The sequence below is a fragment of the Dermochelys coriacea genome, chromosome 4, assembly GCF_009764565.3.
Source record: "Dermochelys coriacea isolate rDerCor1 chromosome 4, rDerCor1.pri.v4, whole genome shotgun sequence".
Lineage (NCBI taxonomy): Eukaryota > Metazoa > Chordata > Testudines > Dermochelyidae > Dermochelys > Dermochelys coriacea.
In genome coordinates, this window is record NC_050071.1 from 87879714 (window position 1) to 87904736 (window position 25023).

General features: G+C 41.5%; 1 long non-coding RNA gene across 1 annotated transcript in view; it reads right to left on the reverse strand.

Moving 5' to 3' along the window:
- The window catches only part of LOC122459825, a 38538-nt gene extending 17667 nt beyond the window's left edge, over window positions 1–20871 (reverse strand). The window contains exons 1-3 of the long non-coding RNA XR_006280771.1: window positions 20820–20871; window positions 14511–14608; window positions 9455–9540 (exon numbers count right to left, since the gene is read on the reverse strand). This is a non-coding gene — a long non-coding RNA (uncharacterized LOC122459825). The remainder of the gene's footprint in view (window positions 1–9454; window positions 9541–14510; window positions 14609–20819) is intronic.
- Window positions 20872–25023: the final 4152 nt, after the last annotated feature.

Genomic DNA, 25023 nt, shown 5'->3' on the forward strand with positions numbered 1-25023 from the left:
AGTCAGGCAGCGGCACAGGAGCTAGCAAACAGAGCTCTAAACAGGGGAGTTTGAATGGGAGTTTGAAAAGGGAGTTTGTATTGTGCTTGTTTGGGGTTTCCTTTTGCTGGGGGGGGTGGTCTTTTTGGTGTGGCTTGTGTTTCCCAGATGAACAGGATTTAGGTGGGAAGGAGATGACAGATACAGAGGCAGCTGTGGGAGTGACTCCTGCAGTGAAAGACACATTGAGGATGACTGGATGTGGAAGCTGTGGTATGTACATGATCCTGGAGGGGGGAACCGGTAAGAGTTTTGTCTGCATGAAATGCCATCTGATAGAGCTGATGGAGGAAAAGATCCGAGGTTTGGAGATGCAGGTGGAAAGTCTGGTTGAGTTTAGGAAGGGGTTTGAGCAGATGATGGAGCAAAGATATGAGGTATCTGAAGGGAAAAGCTCAGACTCGCAGATGGAAGCAGGGCTGGGGAATTTTGAGGGGAGACTGGATGAGGAAAGTGGTCAGTGGAAACATGTGACTCAAAGAACCAGGCAGAGAAAAAGACAGGCTAGTGCAGGAGAAATAGAGCTTAGGAACAGGTTTGCAGAGTTGGAAAATGAAGAAGGGGCTCAGCAGGTAGTCGCTGAAGGTGGAAGGGTAAGGAAGAAGAGAAGAGAGGCTAGCCCTATAGAAAAAGGGGAAGAGTCAAGGGAGACTACACCAAATATGAGCCCCAGGAGGATACAGGATGGGTTGAAGAGAATTGTAAGGGAAAATAGGAATGGAAAGAACTTGCAGCCAGAGGGAACAGGGGAGAGACTGGAGAATAGCACTGTCACCAGGAAAAGGCAGGTCTATGTGATCGGGGACTCTTTATTGAGAAGAATAGACAGGCCTGTAACTAGAGCTGATCCTGAGAATAGAAGGGTGTGCTGTCTTCCGGGTGCTAAGATACGGGATGTAGACCTGAGGTTGAAAAGGATCCTCAAGGGAGCGGGAAAGAATCCCCTAATTATCCTTCATGTGGGAACAAATGATACAGCCAGATTCTCGCTGGAAAGTATCAAGGGAGACTATGCTAGGCTGGGGAAGACGCTTAAGGAAATTGAGGCTCAGGTGATCTTTAGCGGGATCCTTCCTGTTCCTAGAGAAGGGCAACAAAGGTGTGACAAGATTATGACTGTCAACAGATGGCTTAGGCAGTGGTGCTATAAGGAGGGCTTTGGGATGTATGGCCACTGGGAGGCATTCACGGACAGAGGTCAGTTCTCTCGGGATGGACTTCATCTGAGTAGGGAAGGAAATAGACTTCTAGGATCGAGGCTGGCACAACTGATAAAGAGAGCTTTAAACTAGGAATTGGGGGGAGATGGATGGGAGATGTCCAGAAAATCTCCATGCCAGATTTTAGCATTGAGAGGGAAGAAGATGAAGTAAGAAAGGATACAGCCATGGGTAGGAGAATGTATATAAGGAGCAAGGGCGGTGTGGATACTAGTCTAATAGGTTATACTGGCTGTAGAATGACTGTGCCTAATAGGGTACAAAATGTGAGCGAGGCCAAACAGCAAAAATTAAGATGTTTGTACACCAATGCGAGGAGTCTAGGTAACAAAATGGAGGAACTAGAGCTCCTGGTGCAGGAAGTGAAACCAGATATTATAGGGATAACAGAAACATGGTGGAATAGTAGTCATGACTGGACTACAGGTATTGAAGGGTATGTGCTGTTTAGGAAAGACAGAAACAAAGGTAAAGGGGGTGGAGTAGCATTGTATATCAACGATGAGTTAGAATGTAAAGAAATAAGAAGCGATGCAATGGATAAGACAGAGTCTGTCTGGGCAAAAATTACATTGGGGAAGAAAACTAGTAGAGCCTCTCCAACGATAGTGCTTGGGGTGTGCTATAGACCGCCGGGATCTAATCTGGATATGGATAGAGCCCTTTTAAATGTTTTTAATAAAGTAAATACTAATGGAAACTGCGTGATCATGGGAGACTTTAACTTCCCAGATATAGACTGGAGGACCAGTGCTAGTAATAATAATAGGGCTCAGATTTTCCTAGATGCGATAGCTGATGGATTCCTTCATCAAGTAGTTGCTGAACCGACTAGAGGGGAAGCCATTTTAGATTTAATTTTGGTGAGTAGCGAGGACCTCATAGAAGAAATGGTTGTAGGGGACAATCTTGGCTCAAGTGATCATGAGCTAATTCAGTTCAAACTAAATGGAAGGATTAACAAAAATAAATCTGCAACTAGGGTTTTTGATTTCAAAAGGGCTGACTTTCAAAAATTAAGGCAATTAGTTAGGGAAGTGGATTGGACTGAAGAACTTATGGATCTAAAGGTAATTGAGGCCTGGGATTACTTTAAATCAAAACTGCAGAAGCTATCGGAAGCCTGTATCCCAAGAAAGGGGAAAAAATTCATAGGAAGGAGTTGTAGACCAAGCCGGATGAGCAAGCATCTTAGAGAGGTGATTATGAAGAAGCAGAAAGCATACAGGGAGTGGAAGATGGGAGGGATCAGCAAGGAAAGCTACCTAATTGAGGTCAGAAGATGTAGGGATAAAGTGAGACAGGCTAAAAGTCGAGTAGAGTTGGACCTTGCAAAGGGAATTAAAACCAATCGTAAAAGGTTCTATAGCCATATAAATAAGAAGAAAACTAAGAAGGAAGAAGTGGGGCCGCTTAACACTGAGGATGGAGCGGAGGTTAATGATAATCTAGGCATGGCCCAATATCTAAACAAATACTTTGCCTCAGTCTTTAATAAGGCTAAAGAGGATCTTGGGGATAATGGTAGCATGACAAATGGGAAGGAGGATATAGAGGTAGATATTACCATATCAGAGGTAGAAGCGAAACTGAAACAGCTTAATGGGACTAAATCGGGGGGCCCAGATAATCTTCATCCAAGAATATTAAAGGAATTGGCACCTGAAATTGCAAGCCCATTAGCAAGAATTTTTAATGAATCTGTAAACTCAGGAATAGTACCGAATGATTGGAGAATTGCTAATATAGTTCCTATTTTTAAGAAAGGAAAAAAAAGTGATCCGGGTAACTACAGGCCAGTTAGTTTGACATCTGTAGTATGCAAGGTCCTGGAAAAAATTTTGAAGGAGAAATTAGTTAAGGACATTGAAGTCAATGGTAAATGGGACAAAATACAACATGGTTTTACAAAAGGTAGATCGTGCCAAACCAACCTAATCTCCTTTTTTGAAAAAGTAACAGATTTTTTAGATAAAGGAAATGCAGTGGATCTAATTTACCTAGTTTTCAGTAAGGCATTTGATACCGTGCCACATGGGGAATTATTAGTTAAATTGGAGAAGATGGGGATCAATATGAACATCAGAAGGTGGATAAGGAATTGGTTAAAGGGGAGACTGCAACGGGTCCTACTGAAAGGCGAACTGTCAGGTTGGAGGGAGGTTACCAGTGGAGTTCCTCAGGGATCGGTTTTGGGACCAATCTTATTTAATCTTTTTGTTACTGACCTTGGCACAAAAAGTGGGAGTGTGCTAATAAAGTTTGCAGATGATACAAAGCTGCGAGGTATTGCCAATTCGGAGAAGGATCGGGATATTATACAGGAGGATCTGGATGACCTTGTAAACTGGAGTAATAGTAATAGGATGAAATTTAATAGTGAGAAGTGTAAGGTTATGCATTTAGGGATTAATAACAAGAATTTTAGCTATAAGTTGGGGACGCATCAATTAGAAGTAACGGAAGAGGAGAAGGACCTTGGAGTATTGGTTGATCATAGGATGACTATGAGCTGCCAATGTGATATGGCTGTGAAAAAAGCTAATGCGGTTTTGGAATGCATCAGGAGAGGCATTTCCAGTAGGGATAAGGAGGTTTTAGTACCGTTATACAAGGCACTGGTGAGACCTCACCTAGAATACTGTGTGCAGTTCTGGTCTCCCATGTTTAAAAAGGATGAATTCAAACTGGAGCAGGTACAGAGAAGGGCTACTAGGATGATCCGAGGAATGGAAAACTTGTCTTATGAAAGGAGACTTAAGGAGCTTGACTTGTTTAGCCTAACTAAAAGAAGGTTGAGGGGAGATATGATTGCTCTCTATAAATATATCAGAGGGATAAATATAGGAGAGGGAGAGGAATTATTTAAGCTCAGCACCAATGAGGACACAAGAACAAATGGGTATAAACTGGCCACCAGGAAGTTTAGACTTGAAATCAGACGAAGGTTTTTAACCATCAGAGGAGTGAAGTTTTGAAATAACCTTCCAAGGGAAGCAGTGGGGGCAAAAGATCTATCTGGTTTTAAGATTCTACTCGATAAGTTTATGGAGGAGATGTTATGATGGGATAATGGGATTTTGGCAAGTAATTGATCTTTAAATATTCAGGGTAAATAGGCCAAATCCCCTGAGATGGGATATTAGATGGATGGGATCTGATTTACTATAGAAAACTCTTTCCTGGGTATCTGGCTGGTGAATCTTGCCCATGTGCTCAGGGTTTGGCTGATTGCCATGTTTGGGGTCGGGAGGGAGTTTTCCTCCAGGGCAGATTGGAGAGGCCCTGGAGGTTTTTTTGCCTTCCTCTGTAGCATGGGGCATGGTTGACTGGAGGGAGTCTTCTCTGCTCCTTGAAGTTTTGAACCATGATTTGAGGACTGCAATAGCTCAGACATGGGTGAGGTTTTTCATAGGAGTGGTGGGTGACATTCTGTGGCCTGCGCTGTGCAGGAGGTCGGACTAGATGATCAGAATGGTCCCTTCTGACCTTAGTATCTATGAATCTATGTAGCGCAAGTAGAGTAGGGGCATTAGGGGACGAGAGCTGAAGAAGCATTTGTTTTAAGTCAGCCATAAAAATGTTGGCATACTGTGGGGCCATGCGGGTACCCATCGCAGTGCCGCTGATTTGAAGGTATACATTGTCCCCAAATGTGAAATAGTTATGGGTGAGGACAAAGTCAAAGTTCAGCCACCAGCTTAGCCGTGACATTATCGGGGATACTGTTCCTGACGGCTTGTAGTCCATCTTTGTGTGGAATGTTGGTGTAGAGGGCTTCTACATCCATAGTGGCTAGGATGGTGTTTTTAGGAAGATCACCAATGGACTGTAGTTTCCTCAGGAAGTCAGTGGTGTCTCGAAGATAGCTGGGAGTGCTGGTAACGAAGGGCCTGAGGAGGGAGTCTACATAGTCAGACAATCCTGCTGTCAGGGTGCCAATGCCTGAGATGATGGGGCATCCAGGATTTCCAGGTTTATGGATCTTGGGTAGCAGATAGAATACCCCAGGTCAGGGTTCTAGGGGTGTGTCTGTGCGGATTTGTTCTTGTGCTTTTTCAGGGAGTTTCTTGAGGAAATGCTGTAGTTTCTTTTGGTAACTCTCAGTGGGATCAGAGGGTAATGGCTTGTAGAAAGTGGTGGCAGCTCTCCAACCCCCCTGGAAATCCTGGATGCCCCATCATCTCAGGCATTGGCACCCTGACAGCAGGATTGTCTGGCTATGTAGACTCCCTCCTCAGGCCCTTTGTTACCAGCACTCCCAGCTATCTTTGAGATCTTCAGTCCATTGGTGATCTTCCTAAAAATACCATCCTAGCCCCTATGGATGTAGAAGCCCTCTACACCAACATTCCACACAAAGATGGACTACAAGCCATCAGGAACAGTATCCCCGATAATGTCACGGCTAACCTGGTGGCTGAACTTTGTGACTTTGTCCTCACCCATAACTATTTCACATTTGGGGACAATGTATACCTTCAAATCAGCGGCACTGCGATGGGTACCCGCATGGCCCCACAGTATGCCAACATTTTTATGGCTGACTTAGAACAACGCTTCCTCAGCTCTCGTCCCCTAATGTCCCTACTCTACTTGCGCTACATTGATGACATCTTCATCATCTGGACCCATGGAAAAGAAGCTCTTGAGGAATTCCACCATGATTTCAACAATATCCATCCCACCATCAACCTCAGCCTGGACCAGTCCACACAAGAGATCCACTTCCTGGACACTACGGTGCTAATAAGCGATGGTCACATAAACACCACCCTATATCAGAAACCTACTGACCGCTATTCTTACCTACATGCCTCTAGCTTTCATCCAGATCATACCACTCGATCCATTGTCTACAGCCAAGCGCTATGATATAACCGCATTTGCTCCAACCCCTCAGACAGAGACAAACACCTACAAGATCTCTAACATGCATTCCTACAACTACAATACCCACCTGCTGAAGTGAAGAAATAGATTGACAGAGCCAGAAGAGTACCCAGAAGTCACCTACTACAGGACAGGCCCAACAAAGAAAATAACAGAACACCACTAGCCATCACCTTCAGCCCCCAACTAAAACGTCTCCAACGCATCATCAAGGATCTACAGCCTATCCTGAAGGACGACCCATCACTCTCACAGATCTTGGGAGACAGGCCAGTCCTTGCTTACAGACAGCCCCCCAGTCTGAAGCAAATACTCACCAGCAACCACACAACAGAACCACTAACCCAAAAACCTATCCTTGCAACAAAGCCCGTTGCCAACTCTGTCCACATATCTATTCAGGGGACACCATCAAAGGGGCTAATCACATCAGCCACACTATCAGAGGCTCCTTCACCTGCGCATCTACCAATGTGATATATGCCATCATGTGCCAGCAATGCCCCTCTGCCATGTACATTGGTCAAACCGGAGAGTCTCTATGTAAAAGAATGAATGGACACAAATCAGACGTCAAGAATTATAACATTCAAAAACCAGTTGGAGAACACTTCAATCTCTCTGGTCACTCGATTACAGACCTAAGAGTGGCTATCCTTCAACAAAAAAGCTTCAAAAACAGACTCCAACGAGAGACTGCTGAATTGGAATTAATTTGCAAACTGGATACAATTAACTTAGGCTTGAATAGAGACTGGGAATGGATGAGTCATTACACAAAGTAAAACTATTTCCCCATGGTATTTCTCCCTCCAACCCCACCCCCCACTGTTCCTCTGATATTCTTGTTAACTGCTGGAATTAGCCTACCTTGCTTGTCACCATGAAAGGTTTTCCTCCTCCCCCCCCCCCCCCCCGCTGCTGGTGATGGCTTATCTTAAGTGATCACTCTCCTTACAGTGTGTATGATAAACCCATTGTTTCATGTTCTCTCTGTGTGTGTGTGTGTGTGTATATAAATCTCTCCTCTGTTTTTTCCACCAAATGCATCCGATGAAGTGAGCTGTAGCTCACGAAAGCTTATGCTCTAATAAATTTGTTAGTCTCTAAGGTGCCACAAGTACTCCTTTTCTTTTTTCAAGTATGTGTGAAACAGTTTTTAGTGATAATCTGTGCACTGTATCTAATTAGTTTTTTCCCCCCTTATGTCCCTACCAATCCATTTATCACCTTTTTGCACTATTTCTGTATATTTTTAATTCTAATTTTTTTTTCTTTTCAACTTTACTTGTCTAAAACTATACTAATTTATATTGGTTTTTCAAAGGTTTTCTATAAACTTTGTGCACTCAACACTTTTGTATAGATTTCCTCACTCCAACATAAAATGAGTGCATCACCCTTTGTAGAAAGAGAGCTTCACTTTGCTTCTAATTTATTTTGAAACAAAGTGAAAATCTCTTTCTCATAGACTTTAAGGCCAGAAGGACCCATCACAATCATCTGGTCTGACCTCTCAGGCCATAAAACCTCACCCACCCACTCCTGTAGAGATCCATAAATCTCTGGCTGAGTTACTGTAGTTTTCAAATCTTGATTTAAAGACTTCAAGTTACTGAGAATCTACCTTTTACTCTCATTCAAATCAGCAGATGACCCATGCCGCTGAGGAAGGCAAAGCCACCCCCGAACCTCTGCCAATCTCACCAGGGGGAAATTCCTTCCTGGTCCTGAATATGGTGATCAGTTAGACACTTAGCATATGGGTGAGACTACCAGCCAGACATCTGTGAAAAAAACCTCTGTAGTAACTCTGAGCCCTCCCCATCTAGTGTCCCATCTCTAATTGCTGGTGATATTTGCTAACAGCAGGAATGGATGGGTTATATGCCATTGTAGATAATCTCATCGTACCATCCCCTCCATAAATTTATCAAGATCAGTTTTGAAACAAGTTAAGTTTTTTGCCTCCACTGTTCTGCGTGGAAGACTGTTCCAGAACTTTATTCCTCTGCTGGTTAAAAACCTTCATCTAATTTCAAGCCAAAGTTTGTTGGCGGTTTACATCCATTTGTTCTTGTGCCAGCATTGGCCCTTAATTTAAATAACTTCTTCCTCCCTTGTGTTTACCCTATCTTTGGTTTCTAAACTGTTATTGTGTGAATATCAACCTATCTGTCTGAGTTGGGACCACATATGTCCTCCTTTGTGTGCTGTTGGGTCAGCCATGAGCAGGTGTGTAGTGTGGTGGCCAGAGAGGTACCTATTTGTGCCTTCTGATTTAGTCATTCATGAAGCACACCTATTTCAGAGTGACCTTGTTGTGATGTCCCTCTGAAATCACCCTGAACGCTTTTTAAAAAATCCTGGAAGAGACCCAGCTCCTAATCAAACCTAGCCCTTTTTTGAGTCGTATACAGCACTTGAGCAAGATGAAGGACTTGTCTACTTGACAAGTTGCTGCACTGCAAATCAGCAAGTGAATCTACGGCACATCAGCTTGCTGCAAAGTAATGCTACTGCTACAGCACAGTGCAAGTCCCAGAGTATGGTTTATTGTACTATTACTTGAAGGCACAGTAAGCCAAGTTGCACATCAGGACTTTCACTGTACCATAGCAGTGTCCATGTGAGATGTTACAACAGAGCAAGCTGGTTTGCAGTAGATTCACACCCTGACTTTCCATGGACTAACTTGGCATATGGACATCCTCCCCCCCAGTATTGAAAATGCCTTTAATGCCCAGACAGGACACCCTACAAACCAACCCTTTTACTCACTCAGACTGTGAATTTAAAACACACATACATATCAGAATTTGGCCTGAGTTCCTCTGTGTTGCTATGTTTACTGAATAAGGGATTCCTTTAAAAATGCTTTCTGTAACAATTTCATTTAATCTGCCTAAAGAAAATCTCAACACAAGACCAAACATAAAGATAAAAGTATTAATTAAGATTTGCAAAGGCAGCCTTTCAATGCTGCAGTGTTTCCACTAGGTTGGTCTGCATTAATGCAGAGTCGATATGCTCTGCTGATTCAATGCTATGTCAGAGCACTCCTATGTGTTCTCCCTGGGATCTAATCTGAAGTGAAATTTACAACTATTTTGTGTCTACTAATTTTAGACAGCACGTACATTCCAAAGACCTATAGTAAAATCTGTCGATGTTTAAATATAACCATCCAGAGTACATGTAGGTGAGGAGAGTTTGGGGGTGAGAAAAAGAAAGGAAAATGAAATAGGAAGGAGGAATGAAGGAAGGAATTAAAAAACAAAAGCAAAACAAAAAACACTTACCCACTATCCAAGAGCAGAAAGTGCAGGCAGGGAGAGGACGCTACTGGCATTCCATATAAAAATCAGTGGCTAAAATGGCAGAGAGACTAAGTGAAATGAAGAACAAATGAGCATTCAAAATAATGCAAAACAGCATCCATAGACATTGATCATTAATTCAAAATAGTAGTTAGTGACCAGTCACCACAACTGAATTATTTGAGCATAAACTTTCGTGAGCTACAGCTCACTTCATAAAGTGAGCAGTAGCTGACGAAAGCTTATGCTCAAATAAATGTTAGTCTCTAAGGTGCCACAAGTACTCCTTTTCTTTTTGTGGATACAGACTAACACGGCTGCTACTCTGAAACACAACTGAATTGTTCTGTTTAAAAGGGGCAATAAATTAACATTGATCAGTCAGTTTTGGAAGTGCTAAAAATTCTTCAACCCTTCCCACCCCCCAAAAATCTAAAGATTTTGTGAAATTCAAAGCCTTGTTAAGGTTTTCTGAATCCCTAATTTCAGCAAGAAATAGAATTTAATACATTAAATTGAGAGCTGCTTATTTGCCATGGTAATGTGCACTTACAAACAGCTGGCTTGGGTAACGATTAACTATAGAAAGATGCAGTCACTCATTTTCTGATTTTAAAATTGACTTTTACTTCTTTATGTTGGAAGGAAAAAATATTTTGATGCAAACGTCTTACAAGTGAAGCATAGTAATAAAATAAGTCATAAATGCAGACACTAGATGTCAGTACCTGGGAATTGATTAACAGATTCATAGACTTCAAGGCCAGGAGGGACCATTTTGATCATCTGTCTGACCTCCTGTATAACACAGGTCATAGAGCTTCCTCCAAATAAATTCCTAGAACAGATCTTTTATAAAAATCATTTACTTTTGATTTAAAAATTGTCAGTGATAGAGAATCTACCACTAACATTGGTAAATTGTTCCAATGGTTTATTATTCTCACTGTTAAAGTATGACTTATTCAGCCTGAATTTGTGTAGCTTCAACTTCCAGTAATTGGACTGAGTTGTACCTTTTTCTGCTAAACTATAGAGCTCATTATTAAGTATCTGTTCCCCACATAGATGCTTATAGACTATAATTAAGTCACCCCTTAACCTTCTCTTCGTTAAACTAAATATATTGAGCCCCTTGAGCCTATTGTTACAATGCATGCTTATGGCTCGTCTCTGAATGCTCTCCAATTGACCAACATACTTCTTGAAGTGTTGACACCAGGAACAGGACATAATATCCCAGAAGCAGTTACATCAATGCCAAATATAGAGGTAAAATAACCTTTCCACTTCTACTTGAGATTCCTCTGTTTATACATCCAAGTATTGTATTTGCATTTTTGGGAATTTATGTCCAGCAGATTATCTACTACAATCCGCTAATCTTTTTCAGAGTCACTGCTTCCAAGTCCCATCCTGTAAGTATGGCGTTTGTTCTTTGTTCCTATATGTACAGGTTTACAGTTAGCTGTATTAAAATACATAATTTGCTTGCACCCAGTTTACCAAGAAATCCAGATTACTCTGTATCAGTGATCTGTCCTCTTCATTATTTACTACTCTTCCAAGGTTTGTGTCATCTGCAAACATTATCAGTGATGATTTTAGGTCATTGATCACCACAATCCCTTGGCTACCACCTCCCTTGGCCCGCGCCAGTTCCTGGAGCCCCCATTGGGCTGGAGCAATGGGCTGCAGCCAGTGGGAGCCGCGATCAGCTGAACCTGTGGATGTGGCAGGTAAACAAACTGGCCCGGACTGCCGGGGGCTTACCCTGGCGGGCAGCATGCCAAAGGTTGCCTATCCCTGGTTTAGCGCCAAGAACCTATCCCTGCCAGACCCCACTAGAAACATCTGCTCAATGATTATTCTCCATTTATAATTACATTTTGAGACCTATGAGTTAGCCAGCTTTTAATCCATTTAATGTGCACCATGTTAACATTATATCTTTTAGTTTTTTAATCAAAATGTCATGTGGCACCACATCAAATATCTTATAGTAGTCTAAGTATAAGACAACACTATTGCCTTTACCAATCAAACTTGTAATCTTATCTAAAGTTAAGTTAGTTTGACAGGATCTATTTGCCATAAAACCGTATTGATTTGCATTAATTATTTTACTCTTCTTTAATTCTTTATTAATCAAGTCCCTTATAGGTTGCTCCATTATCTTATCTGGAATCAATGCCAGACTGACAGGCCTATCACTACCCTGATCATCCCATCCCACAAGCTAAATATGAGTCAACAGTGTAACATAGTTGAAGGAAAAGCAAACATCATTCTGGGATGTATTAGCAGGATTGTTGTAAGCAACACATGAGAAGTAATTCTTCTGCTCTACTCCACGCTGATTAGACCTCAGCTGGAGTATTGTGTCCAGTTCTGGGCACCACATTTCAGGAAAGATGTGAACAAATTGGAGAAAATCCAGAGAAGAGCAACAAAAAATGATTAAAAGTCTAGAAAATATGACTTATAAGGGAAGACTGAAAAACGTGGTTTGTTTAGTCTGGAAAAGAGAAGACTGAGAGGAGACATAACAGTTTTCAAGTACATAAAAGGTTATTACAAGTAGGAACGAGAAAAAATGTTGTTCTTAACCTCTGAGGATAGGATAAGAAGCAATGGGCTTAAATTGCAGCAAGAGAGATTTAGGTTGGACATTAGGAAAAACTTCCTAACTGTCAGGGTGGACACTGGAATAAGCACTGGAATAAGTTGCCTAGGGAGGTTGAGGAATCTCCATCATTGGAGATTTTTAAGAGCGGGTTAGACAAAAACCTGTCAGGAATGGTCTAGAGAATACTTAGTCCTGCCATGAGTGCAGTGGACTGGACTAGGTGACTTCTCAACGTCCCTTCTAGTCCTATGATTCTAGACTAGATAGTTTTTTCCACAAAATACAGAACAGAATATTTATTGAACACTTCTGCCTTTTCTGCATTATTATTGATAACGCCACCATTAATGGACAAATACCATTGTTAGGAAACTTTTTGTGCCTAATATGCTTAAAAAACTCTATTTGTAGTGAGGTGCAGCTGGGCCCCTGTTACTTCTGCCTCTGCTGCCTTCACAAACCAGTCAGGGATGCCTCAAGTTGATGCAATCACCAGTGCACTTTATTTGTAGCTATTTCCCACCACCACCTTACTCCCAATATACAGATTTGTTTCACAACCAGGCTTTTCAAGTAGCAGACCAGAGCCAACCGCCCCTCTCTGCCTCTGGCCTCTCCCTTTCTCCAGCCTCAGCTTCCTTCCTCCCTCCCTCCCTCCCAGCCCTTTTATAGCCCCTGACTAATTAGGCTGGCAGCTGTTGCTAGTTGCAGGCAGGCACAGGCCTATTCAGCTAGCTCTAATCTATTCCCCTTAATTGGGGCTAGTGTGGCAGGGGGATGGTTAAGCACCCCTCACCCTGCACCCTCTCACATTGTTAACTCCAATGGCTATAGGTAGCCAGGTGTATCCCTTTCCTTCCCTTATCAATTTTCTAGATTCTAGACTACAACATAGTTTTCCCCTCCCAAAAGAGAATGGAAATATTTATTGAACACTTCTGCCTTTTCTGCATTATTATTGGTTATGCCACCATTAATGGACCAATACCATTGCTAGGAATCTTTTTGTTCCTAATATGCTTAAACTCTCTTGTTTGTAGTGAGGGTGCAGCTGGGCCCCTCTTCGCTGAATTCTCAGCTTCTGATTTATATTAATTACTTTCAACTCCTCTTTTCTCCATTTTTACATATTATTTTTGAAATTTGTTTATAGTTGCTGTCACTTCCCATCTAAACCAGGTCAATTTTTTAATCAATACAGCCTTCTCCCTCAGTCATGGGATTATGGATTTTTAGCATCTAGTAAAGTGTTTTTAAACAATTTCCAATTGTTGTTCACATTTTCCGATTCAGTATTTCCTTCTAGCTGATTTGGCTCATAATTGTTTTTAGCTTTGAGAAATTAGCACTTTAAAAGCACCATGTATAAATATCACTGGCCTGGTCTTTATTTTGTTTGCACATTATAAATTGGATCAAGCCATGATCACTTCATGCTAAATTACCACTAATTTTTAAGTTCTGTGATCAGTTCCTGTTTATCTGTCAAGATGAGTTCTAATATAGAATTCTATCACATTGGATGCCACACTTTTGAGTTAGGAAACGGTCATGTATAATATTTAGAAATTCGAAGGATGTTTTATTACTGGCAGAATGAGGTTTCCAGCATGTTAGAGAGACCAGCTCTCTTACCCACAGAAGTTGGTCCAATAAAATATAGTCTCTCACCCACCTTGTCTCTAATGTCTGGGGACCAACACAGCTAAAACACTGCATATTTCCAGCATATGTCACCCCATGATCATGCAGCTTTTCTTCCTACACATTATAAACTGGTGTATATAGAGCTGGTTGTTCTGTTCCCTAGGGTGATTTGGTGATCTGTAGCAGACACCTACTAATACTGCATTTTGGGATTTATCTGTTAAGACATACCCTCATAAGCATTCGAGATTATTTTCTTCCGAGTTAATCAGTGACTTAGAAACACAGAATGCCATTTTTGATTAGAGTAGCACTCCCACTTGCCTTCTGTTCACTTGACCTTCCTAAATAGGTTATAGCCATTGATTTTAACTTTCCTGTCATTGGAATGATCCCACCAAGTTTCAGTAATACCAACTAGATTGAATTCATGGTCATAAATGAGCAATTCTAGTTCCTCTTGTTTGTTACCCAGGTTCCTAGCATTGTTGTATAGGTAATTAAAGAGTTTATTTTCTTCAAGGCCTTAGGTTTCTTGGTTAATTTTGAACTAAACATCTTGATTGTGGTCAATGCGCATATCTTCACCTTTTTTACCCTCCCTTTTCGTTGAAAACACTTCTGACTACTCTAGACAGCCTGTCCCTGAGGATATGGTTCCCCTTCTACTGAGGTGAGGCCATCCAAATTATATAGCCCCGTTCCCACAGAAGATGGACCAAAGTTACACAAAACCAAAACCCTCCACCCAACATCACTTACCTAGCCAGTGGTTCACTTCCAGAATCTTTTGCCTTCTGTCTTCCTTTGCTAGGGGGATTATTTCAGAGATGATCACTTGGACTTTCTTCTTCAGCACACTTTCAAGGAGACAGGAAGAGACAGTAAGTTAAATATTAATGAAGGTATATAGCTGTAGAATAGATGCTCATTATAGCTTGGCTATAATAGTGAAATTGTATTATTGTTTGAAGTTTTGAATTTGCATTTGAATATTAATTGCCATATTGTGACCACCCCTCACTTAGTCACAACAACCTGCCAGTGGATTGTGAATAACTGCTCACAAGTTTGACTATAGAGTTCACAATCTGTCTTGGAGTGATGTGCACATCTGGTTTTGAGCAATGTAGGGTGCTGTACTTGAGGACAAAAGGCTTAACTTAGATGTGTACCCGTATCTTTTTTCATCCACCACTGTTGTGGCTCCTGCTGCCGATTGTCACACTGCTGTTGTCGATAGTAGTGGGCACAACAGGGCCTGACTGCTCTTCCCCTCTCTCTCCAGTCCTCCCATAGACCCTGGCTGCTGCTTATTTGCAAGCAATACTAGGTATTGTGACCTATGGTGGGAACAGAGGTGGGCTCACAAGAGGACCGACCAACATGATGATCTTAGCAGCGTCACTGAGGGGAGATGAACGGATGTCAGGAAGGCGGAGTTTGCTGTAATCAGGATGGGAGAGGAGGAAGGCTTGGACAAAATTTTTCAGTGTGAATAAGGGGAAAAAATAACTGGGGTAGGAGGCAGACATTAAGTCACATTGAGGTCAATAGGAGTTGCTATTGTCTTCATTAAATGAAGCTAGGATTTCACCTAGAGTCTAGAGATGATCTGTAGGAAGAAGTGGTAAGATTTGGATATGGCCCAGAAGTGTGTAACTGAAGAGAGAACAAGTTAAAGATGACACTCTCTAAAGGCCTAAGACACTAGGAGTATGGTTGTGCTGTCTTTGATTTTCACCTTCCTTCTGTTTTGTAATTGCATACTTTATTTTTCAATCTTTTCTGTCCCTCCTTCTACCCTATAAAGAAATGTGTGTTTGGTGGAGGCGGGGGGGAGGAGAACCAAAACAAAAAGAGAAGCAACTATGTGAGACTGTATCCGCAAAAAGAAAAAGGAGTAATTGTGGCACTTTAGAGTCCAATGAAGTGAGCATCCGATGAAGTGAGCTGTAGCTCACGAAAGCTTATGCTCAAATAAATTTGTTAGTCTCTAAGGTGCCACAAGTACTCCTTTTCTTTTTATGTGAGACTGAGTGCTCAGGTATCAGTAAGCACTGAAAATCTTCATGTGCAATATAAGAATATCAATCTTGTAAAATGAAGGCCAGCAAGCAGTGAAACTTATTTTCTTACAGCTTTCTTTCTTCAAATTCCCCATCAAGTATTTCAGACAGTTTTCTAAGTTCCCTTTTTCGCTGTACATTTTTAGACTGTTTTGGCAAGTTTTAAATAATGGATTCACTTTCCAACAGATTAATAGTGTTGGAATGATTAAAAAAAATCTGAAGCAACACCAGTTGGGCAGCAAGAAAGGAAGAAAAACAGAAAGAGATGGCACCTTAGCTTTACTAAAATATAGTTGTGTGATAGAGACAGAGCTGATAGTAGTTATATAATCCCTAATCCTGTACTCCTAGCTAATCATTTCTCAGATTTTAAGAAACCATTGCTTAATATAAAAGAAAAATAGATACTGTGGTGTGAACTATGAATCATATTTATTAGTTATACTTTTTCTTAATCTTTCAGTTTTGGAACACAGTGTATAGTGGCTATAGAAACTTTTACATGTAATACGAAAATCATTCAGTATAAAAATCCATTAAAAGAAATTTTCTTTAGAACCCGAAACCATACTTCATTCTCACCTCCTACAAGCCCACTGGGCAGCATACTTAACTTGAATCTCCTCAGGTCAATTTCTTTCTTTAATATTAGCCTGCAGCTATGAACATGTGTTATTACAGAAATGAAGTAATGGAAAACCATTTTGATGTGAAAGCATATTAGAAATCACAAGGGAATTTGCTTGGAGCAGTTGCATAACACAGCAGTGCACAACCAGAATACTAGCAATAATTCAGCTCCTTAAGGCTCACAGATTTACCTGATAAAACAACTTCACTTTCTGTTGCTGCTAAGATTTATTACCAAATAATGAGCAACAAAGATGACCATGCATTTACAGAATGTAGTATTCAGAGCTAGATAAACAGTAGAACTAAACTAGGACAATTCTATTTAATGTGTTGCCAATTTAATTTGTTATGCCAAGATCAAACTCAGGTGTAACAGAGTTTGAATAACTGATCAAAGCTAATATGCTATATTTTAGCATATATATATTACACACACACACACACACACACACACACAGTACAAATCAAATGCACTTTAAATATGCTGCTTGTAGTACTTTATAATCCATTTAGAAGTGTAAATGGATTTTTAAGAGGTTGCAAATCTTTCAACATGTATTGTATCCAAGATGCTTCAAAAAGTCATTGCATCTTCCTGGATGCACATGCTCAACCTAAATCTTTGTATTTGTTTCTTCCAACTCTGAAAAGAAATCTATTTTAATTGAGATGTTATGGCAAGACACATAAGGGCTAATTTTGTGTCATGGTAAATCGTATAGAATGTCAGTTTGGTCAGAGGAAAAAGTAAAAGTGGTGATCTTAGCGTTTAAAAAACAAACAAAAAGTCCACAGTCCCAAGTCACATACTTTTAATCAAAATGTCATTTAATAGCTATAAATCTGAATTTAAAATAAGTAACTAATAGTTTACAAGAAGATTACATTTCATTAATTTGTTGGCAAATTAATTTGATATATTTATATGTTATAATTAATAGAATCCTGGGAAATTAAACATGCCGATGATTGGAGCTCCTAGATGCCATGATAATGTATATGAATAATAACCTTGTATATGAAATTTAAAAAAGACAACTCCACAGATTGTAGGTAATTTTATACTATATATTCTCATCCAGTGCTCTTGCCATGTCTGGAAGAATTCCATGTCGAATTAGATATATACAAATACTATACATAATTTGATTTATTCTGAGAAAAATGACACGTTTTAGTTGTATATAGAATGGAAAACAAGAACAGTTAGACATGTTTAACAAACTTGTCAGAGAAGACACAGTGAAACCACCCATGCACTGATTTGGAACTCATTGGAAAGCCAATGTTTCTCATGACATCCTGCCAGACTAAGCCAAGGCAAGGTCCTTCATAGGTTACAGTAATGACAGCTAAAATCATTAGATAAAGAAAGTTGTGCTAACCTCTTATGGATTTTGTCAAGCTATGACAATAGATGCATGTTTTCTGCCAAAGTAGTATCAACCCTCAGATCTAATGTTAAACAAATAAATGCAACATTAAAATTGCACAGTTTAAGCCAGACAATGTCAGGAAATTCAAAAATTAAGGGCCAAACTAATCTCTGGTGTAATTTCACTGAAGTGAACAGGGTTATACCATGGATATATATGGCACATTCTTCCAACAATAGCATACATTTGGCCATCTCATTCCTGCTCATCCTTTGACCTAGCACTCTCACATGCATCCAACATTCCACATCTGCAATATGTAAGATCAAGCCCCTAAGGGTCTAATCTTGAACCATTGATATCAATGGGATTTTTAACATTCACTTCAGTGGGCACAGGATCCAGCCCAAGTGATTACAGAAATTACACCAATGCCTCCAAGAAGTCAGCCAATGACTATACATAGAAAAACAAAATCATGCCTGGGGGAGAAAACATGGGTGATACAGATAGGAAGGTCCAGATTAAGAGGTGGCATTTGGGCAAACCTAAAACTAGATAAGCAGACAGATGGCATATGAGATTCCTCTTCAATATCAGTTTATGGAACTGATCTACTGTAACTATGAAAAAAGTCTGTGACCTGTGAAGACAGCCTGACAGAAGATATCACAGATTTTTAAAGTTATAGTATGTAAATCAAGAATTGGAAATTGTGACTAGAGATATGTGAATACTTGATATTCAAGCAAACTCTAGGCCTTTATCCAGTTCTAATTCTGTATGAATCATTTTGCAATAGCAAAATGTAATTGTTGGTGAACCATTGCAGTCTGAATTGAAATAGCCAGTTTCCCCCTATTTAGAACTCTGAGTCCTGGTCCCAGGGGCAGGCAGGGAGGGAAAAAAAACATTAGGAGGCCAAGGGATCTTGGGTCTGCGGTCCTACTTTAAGTATCCTGTAGTTTCCCAGCTTCTTGGAAGACAACACTCCTTATAACCATAAATCCCTAATATGCTTCACTTACGTTAATAGCAAAAATCCTATTGACTTCAATGGGAGCAGGTCTGAAAAATAAATCCTCCTAATCAGTAAAGCACTTAAGCAGATACTTAACTTTAAGCACATGCTTTAGTCTATATTTATTGAGCACATACTTAGTTATTTAAACATTTTGTTTAAGCATATTCATTTATACCATGACAATCGTTTGATCCTCTTATTTTCCTAATACAGAGGCTTATACATATAGAGTCAATGTTTCTACTGACTTCACTGGGCTTTGGGTCAGATCTGAAATCACTTGTCACTATGCACTGTTTTCTGTCTCTTACTCTCCTAGTTTCAGCCTTACCCTCTGGCACTGACATACATAATGGTTTGCTAGCCAGTCAACCACAGGAAGTTTGGGGTGTACAGAAGAGGGATTCTCATAAGAACAGCCATACCGGGTCAGACCAAAGGTCCATCTAGCCCAGTATCCTGTCTTCTGACAGTGGCCAATGCCAGGTGCCCAAGAGGGAATGAACAGAACAGGTAATCATCAAGTGATCTATCCCCTGTCACCCATTCCCAGCTTCTTGCAAACAGAGGCTAGGCACACCATCCCTGCCCATCCTGATTAATAGCCATTGATGGACCTATCCTCCATGAACTTATCTAGTTCTTTTTTGAACCCTGTTATAGTCTTGCCTTCACAACATCCTCTGGCAAGGAATTCCACAGGTTGACTGTATGTTTTGTAAAAAAAAAAATACTTCCTTTTGTTGGTTTTAAACCTGCTGCCTATTAATTTCATTTGGTGACCTCTAGTTCTTGTGTTATGAGAAGGAGTAAATAGCATTTCCTTATTTACTTTCTCCACACCAGCCTGATTTTATGGACCTCTGTTATATCCCCCCCGCCCTTAGTTGTCCAAGCTGAAAAGTCCCCGTCCTATTAATTGCTCCTCATATTGAAGCCGTTCCTTGCCCGTAATAATTTTTGTTGCCCTTTTCTGAACCTTTTCCAATTCCAATATATATTTTTTTGAGATGGGGTGACCACATCTGCATGCATACCATGGGTGTGGGCATACCATGGATTTATATAGCAGCAATATGCTATTTTCTCTCTTATTATCTATCCCTTTCTTAATGATTCCCAACATTCTGTTTGCTTTTTTGACTGCCACTGCACATTGAGTGGATGTTTTCAGAGAACTATCCACAATGACTCCAAGTTCTCTTTCTTCACTGGTAACAGCTAATTTAAACCCTATTATGTTTTTCCAATGTGCATTACTTTGCATTTATCAACATTGTATTTCATCAGCCATTTTGTTGCCCAGTGACCCACTTTTGTGAAATCCTTTTATAGCCTTTCACAGTCTGTTTGGGACTTAACTATCATGAGCAGTTTTGTATCATCTGCAAATTTTGCCACATCACAGTTTAACCCTGTCAAGGTTCCTTCACCACTCTGAACTCTAGGGTACAGATGTGGGGACCTGCATGAAAATCTCCTAAGCTTACTTTTACCAGCTTAGGTTAAAATGTCCCCAAGGTACAAACTATTTTTCCTTTTGCCCTTGGACTTTCACTGCCACCACCAAACATCTAACCAGTATATTACTAGGAAAGAATCCGTTTGGAAACGTCTTTCCCCCAAAAATCCTCCCAAATGTTACACCCCCTTTCCTGGGGAAGGTTTGATAAAAATCCTCACCAATTTGCATAGGTGACCACAGACCCAAACCATTGGATCTTAACAATGAAAAAGCATTCAGTTTCTTGAAAGAAGAATTTTAATATAAGTAAAAAGAATCACTTCTGTAAAATCAGGATGGTAAATACCGTACAGGGTAATTAGATTCAAAACAGAGAATCCCTCAAGGCAAAACCTTACAAAAAGACACAAAAACAGGAATATCCATTCCATTCAGCACAGCTTATTTTCTCAGCCATTTAAAGGAATCAGAATCTAACACATATCTAGCTAGATTATTTACTAAATTCTAAGACTCTATTCCTGTTCTGTCCCCGGCAAAAGCATCACACAGACAGAAGGAAAGAGGCTTTGTTTCTCCCTCCTCCCAGCTTTTGAAAGCATCTCGTCTCCTCATTGGTCGTTTCGGTCAGGTGCCAGCGAGGTTATCCTAGTTTCTTAACCCTTTATGTGTGAAAGGGTTTTTCCTCTGGCCAGGAGGGATTTTAAAGGTGTTTACCCTTCCCTTTATGTTTATGACAATCCCTTTTCCAGATCATTTATGAATATGTTGAATAGGACTGGTCCCAGTACAGAAACCATGTAAATGGTGGAAACCACTATTTACATCTCTCCATTTTGAAAACTGCCCATTTATCCCTACCCTTTGTTTCCTATATTTTAACTATTTACCAATCCATGAGAGGACTCTCTCTCTTATCCCATGACAGTTTACTGTGCTTAAGAGTCTTTGGTGAGGGACCTTGTCAAAGGCTTTCTGAAAATCTAAGTATACTATGTCCACTGGGTCCCCCTTGTCCACATGCTTGTTGACCCCCTCAAAGAATTCTAGAAGATTGGTGAGGCATGCTTTCCCTTTACAAAAATCATGTTGACTCTTCCCCAACAAATTGTGTTAAACTATGTGTCTGACAATTTTGTTTTTTAATAGTTTCAATCAGTGATGAGCTGCTAAAAATCTTAACAGGTTCCCTCCTCGCCCCACAAAGGGGTCATTGCCCACCCCTGCCTCCCAGGACTCCTGCCCCATCCAACCCCCCCAGGTTCCTTGATGCCCCCCCAAGACCCCTGCCCCATCCACCCCCCTCCCCTGACTGCCCCCAGAACTGGGCAGGAGGGTATCATGGGCCACCGTAGTGGGTGCCCAGCCCACCCCACCCCTAAGAGCCAGAGGCATCTACTGGGGGGCGAGGTGGGGAGTCCCAGCAATGCTTACCTGGGGCAGCTCCCAGGAAGCATCTGGCAGGTCCCTCTAGCTCCTAGGGGCAGCGGAGTGGTAGCTAGGGGGGAACAGGGGGAGCAGCTGCTCCCCCCCACTTATCACATCAAAAGTGGCGCCTTAGGCTCAGACTCCCTGGGTGCTCCAGAGCTGGAGCACCCATGCAGAAAATTGGTGGGTGCAGAGTCCCCACCAGCAGCTCCCCATCCCATGCCCAGCCCCAGCTCACCTCTGCTTCACCTCTGCCTCCTCCCCTCAGCCCACTGCCCCACTCTGCTTCTCCGCAACGCTCCACCCCCGGCTTCTTGTGAATCAGCTGTTCGGTGGGAAGCCAGGGAGGGCAGAGAAGCAGGCCGAGGGTGGTGGTGGTGAGCTGGGGCAGGGAGCGGTTCCCCTATGTGCTCCCCCCCCCGGGTTACCTGCTGCGGCGCGGGCAACCTTCCTTGTGCCTCCCCCCACCTGAGCTCACCTCCATTCTGCCTCCCTGGGCCTGAGCGAGAAGCCGCCGCTTGCTTCTCAGCCCGCCCTGGCTTCCCGTGCAAACAGCTGATTCGTGGGAAGCCTGGGGGTGAGGGGTGGAGAAGCAGAGCAGGGTGGCGCATTCAGGGGAGGAGGCAGAGGCGGAGTGGCGGTGAGGCGAGCTGGGGCCGGGGTGGGATGGGGAGCTGCCGGTGGGTGCTCTGCACCCATCAAAATTTCCCCTTGGGTGCTCCAGGGCTGGAGCACCCATCGAGTCAGCGCCTAAGGCGCCACTTTTGGCTGGTTAAATTTAGAAGCCCTTTTAGAACTGGTTTTCCCTCGCGGAACAACTGGTTCTAAAAGGGCTTCTAAATTTAACAACCGGTTCTAGCGAACCAGCTACAGCTCACCACTGGTTTCAACCAGTTTGCATGGTACTGGAGTCAGGCTTACTGGCCTGTAATTGCCAGGATTACCTCATGAGCTCTTTTTAAAATTGGCTTCACATTAGCTATTTTACAGTAATTTGGTACAGAAGCTGATGTAAATGATAGGTTACAAACTACACTTAGTAGTTCTGCAATTTCACATACGAGTTCTTTCATAACTCCTGGGTGAAAACCATCTGGTCCTGGTGACTTATTACTGTTTAGTTTATCAATTGGTTCCAACACCACCTCTAATGACACCTCAGTCTGGGACAGTTCCCAGATTTGTCACCTAAAAAGAATGTCTCAGGGTTGGGAATCTCCCTCACATCCTTACCATTGAATACTGATGAAAGAATTCTACAGAGAATTCTTTCCTGGGTATATGGCTGGTGAATCTTGCCCATAAGCTCAGTGTTCAGATGATCGCCATATTAGAGGTTGAGAAGGAATTTTCCTCCAGGGCAGATTGGAAGAGGCCCTGGAAGTTTTTCACCTTCCTCTGTAGCATGGGGCATGAGTCACTTGCTGGAGGATTCTCTGCTCCTTGAAGTCTTTAAACCACGATTTAAGGACTTCAGTAGCTCAGACATAGGTGAGAGGTTTTTTGCAGGAGTGGGTGAGTGAGATTCTGTGGCTTGCATTGTGCAGGAAGTCAGACTAGATGATCATAATGGTCCCTTCTGACCTTATTATCTATGAATCTATAATGAAAGAATTTGTTTAGTTTCTCCGCAATGGCCTTATCCATGAATGCTCCTTTAGCATCTTGATTGTCCAGTGGCCCCACTGGCTTAGCAGGCTTCCTGCTTCTGATATTCTAACAAATGTTTTTGCTATTAGTGATGTAATTTCTATAAGGTATGGCAAATTGCCAGTATGATTATGATGGGTCCCAAGCTTCCTCTTCTGGGAGGGGGGGGGTCAGGGTGCAGTTTCCTGCCCTTGAACTAGGGTATCTACTGTCACACTAGTAACCCAGAGAAGGGTAGTGGAGAGGGAGGGACCTGGGCCCATCCTCTATTCTGGGTCCCAGCCCAGAGGCCCTAGGGATAGTGGTAAACCACTTGAACTAGTGCTTCCTTCCCCTGGGCTACTTCCCTCTCCTGCTCTTCAGCTTGTCGGGCTTCCTGCTGCTGCTGCTGCTGCTGCTGCTCCCCTCTGTACAAGCCAGGTGTCTCTTTACCTCTTGGTCATCTAGCCAGCCACAGCACTTCTCCAAACTCTCCTCTACTTCAACTCCTCCAAATTGCTCTCTGCTCCAACTCCTTTTCCTGGCTGATTGAAGCGGGGGGGGGTTTATCAGGTGACTAGTTTTAAGTGCTCTAATTGGCTTCAGGTGCTTTTAATTAATCTATAGAAACCTTTCGTCCCTCTACAGGGAATAAGGCTTCTCCTCATCCTAGGACTTACATATTTCTCCTATATCACTCTCCTACAGCCTTCTGGCCATGCTGTATCACAAAGGTCATTTTGTTTAACCTATGATATTATATGTTTTCTTGGACTAAAGAAAAGCTATTTTCTCTCAGTGTGAACCCCAAACTGATTTGGGTGGGGGTGAAGAAATGGATTGTTTTTCTATGAACTGTAATCCCTTGTTTCAATGTTATTCAGGAATTTATATATAGAAAAGAATACTATGGTGTGCCATGAAATTATTATGACAAGTGAAATTGCAATAGCAATAGGTTTTGGAAAACATATTTATTTTTCCATTTCAGAGCTATGTGAACATGGTGTATAGAATTTTACATTATTTTTTACTATGTAATCAACGAACTATTTTAATTCAGGGATTTGATACTTCCCTTCTTGTTCACAGCAAGATTACCTGTAATTAGTCAGTCTAATTAGCCTAAAGGTTTAAGCAAAGACTTTACAGTTTTTATTGTGTACTTCTTTTTGCCAAGTCACAGATGTTGTATTCTTCTTCCCTTATCATCTTAACGTTTTATGAGTAGGAACACTGAAAAATTACAAGATGATGGTGAAATTTCAGGGAAGTTTCAGCTTGTGATGAAAACATGAAAAGGGAGACGTCTGAGTCACAAAGTAGGAAAAATATTGGGATTGAGAAAGTGCAGGGGGTGGGTTTTTTTGGGGTGCGCTTTGCTTTGGGCTCATATAGTCTTCTCTAGCTTAGATCTCTCTCACAGGGTGGATAATGGATTTCCTACCAAACTCTCTTTTGGGGCCCAGTTCTTCATTTCTTATGCACATAGAGCTCCTGTTGACTTATAAATGAGTTCTAATGCTTTGTTGTGTCAGATGAACTATTTAGGTTCTTGGGGGTTTTTTTGTACATTTTTTTTGTACACTTTTACTTTTTGTAAAATTTAAAAAAGCATCTTTGCAGTGGTTTCTACAAATAAACATTT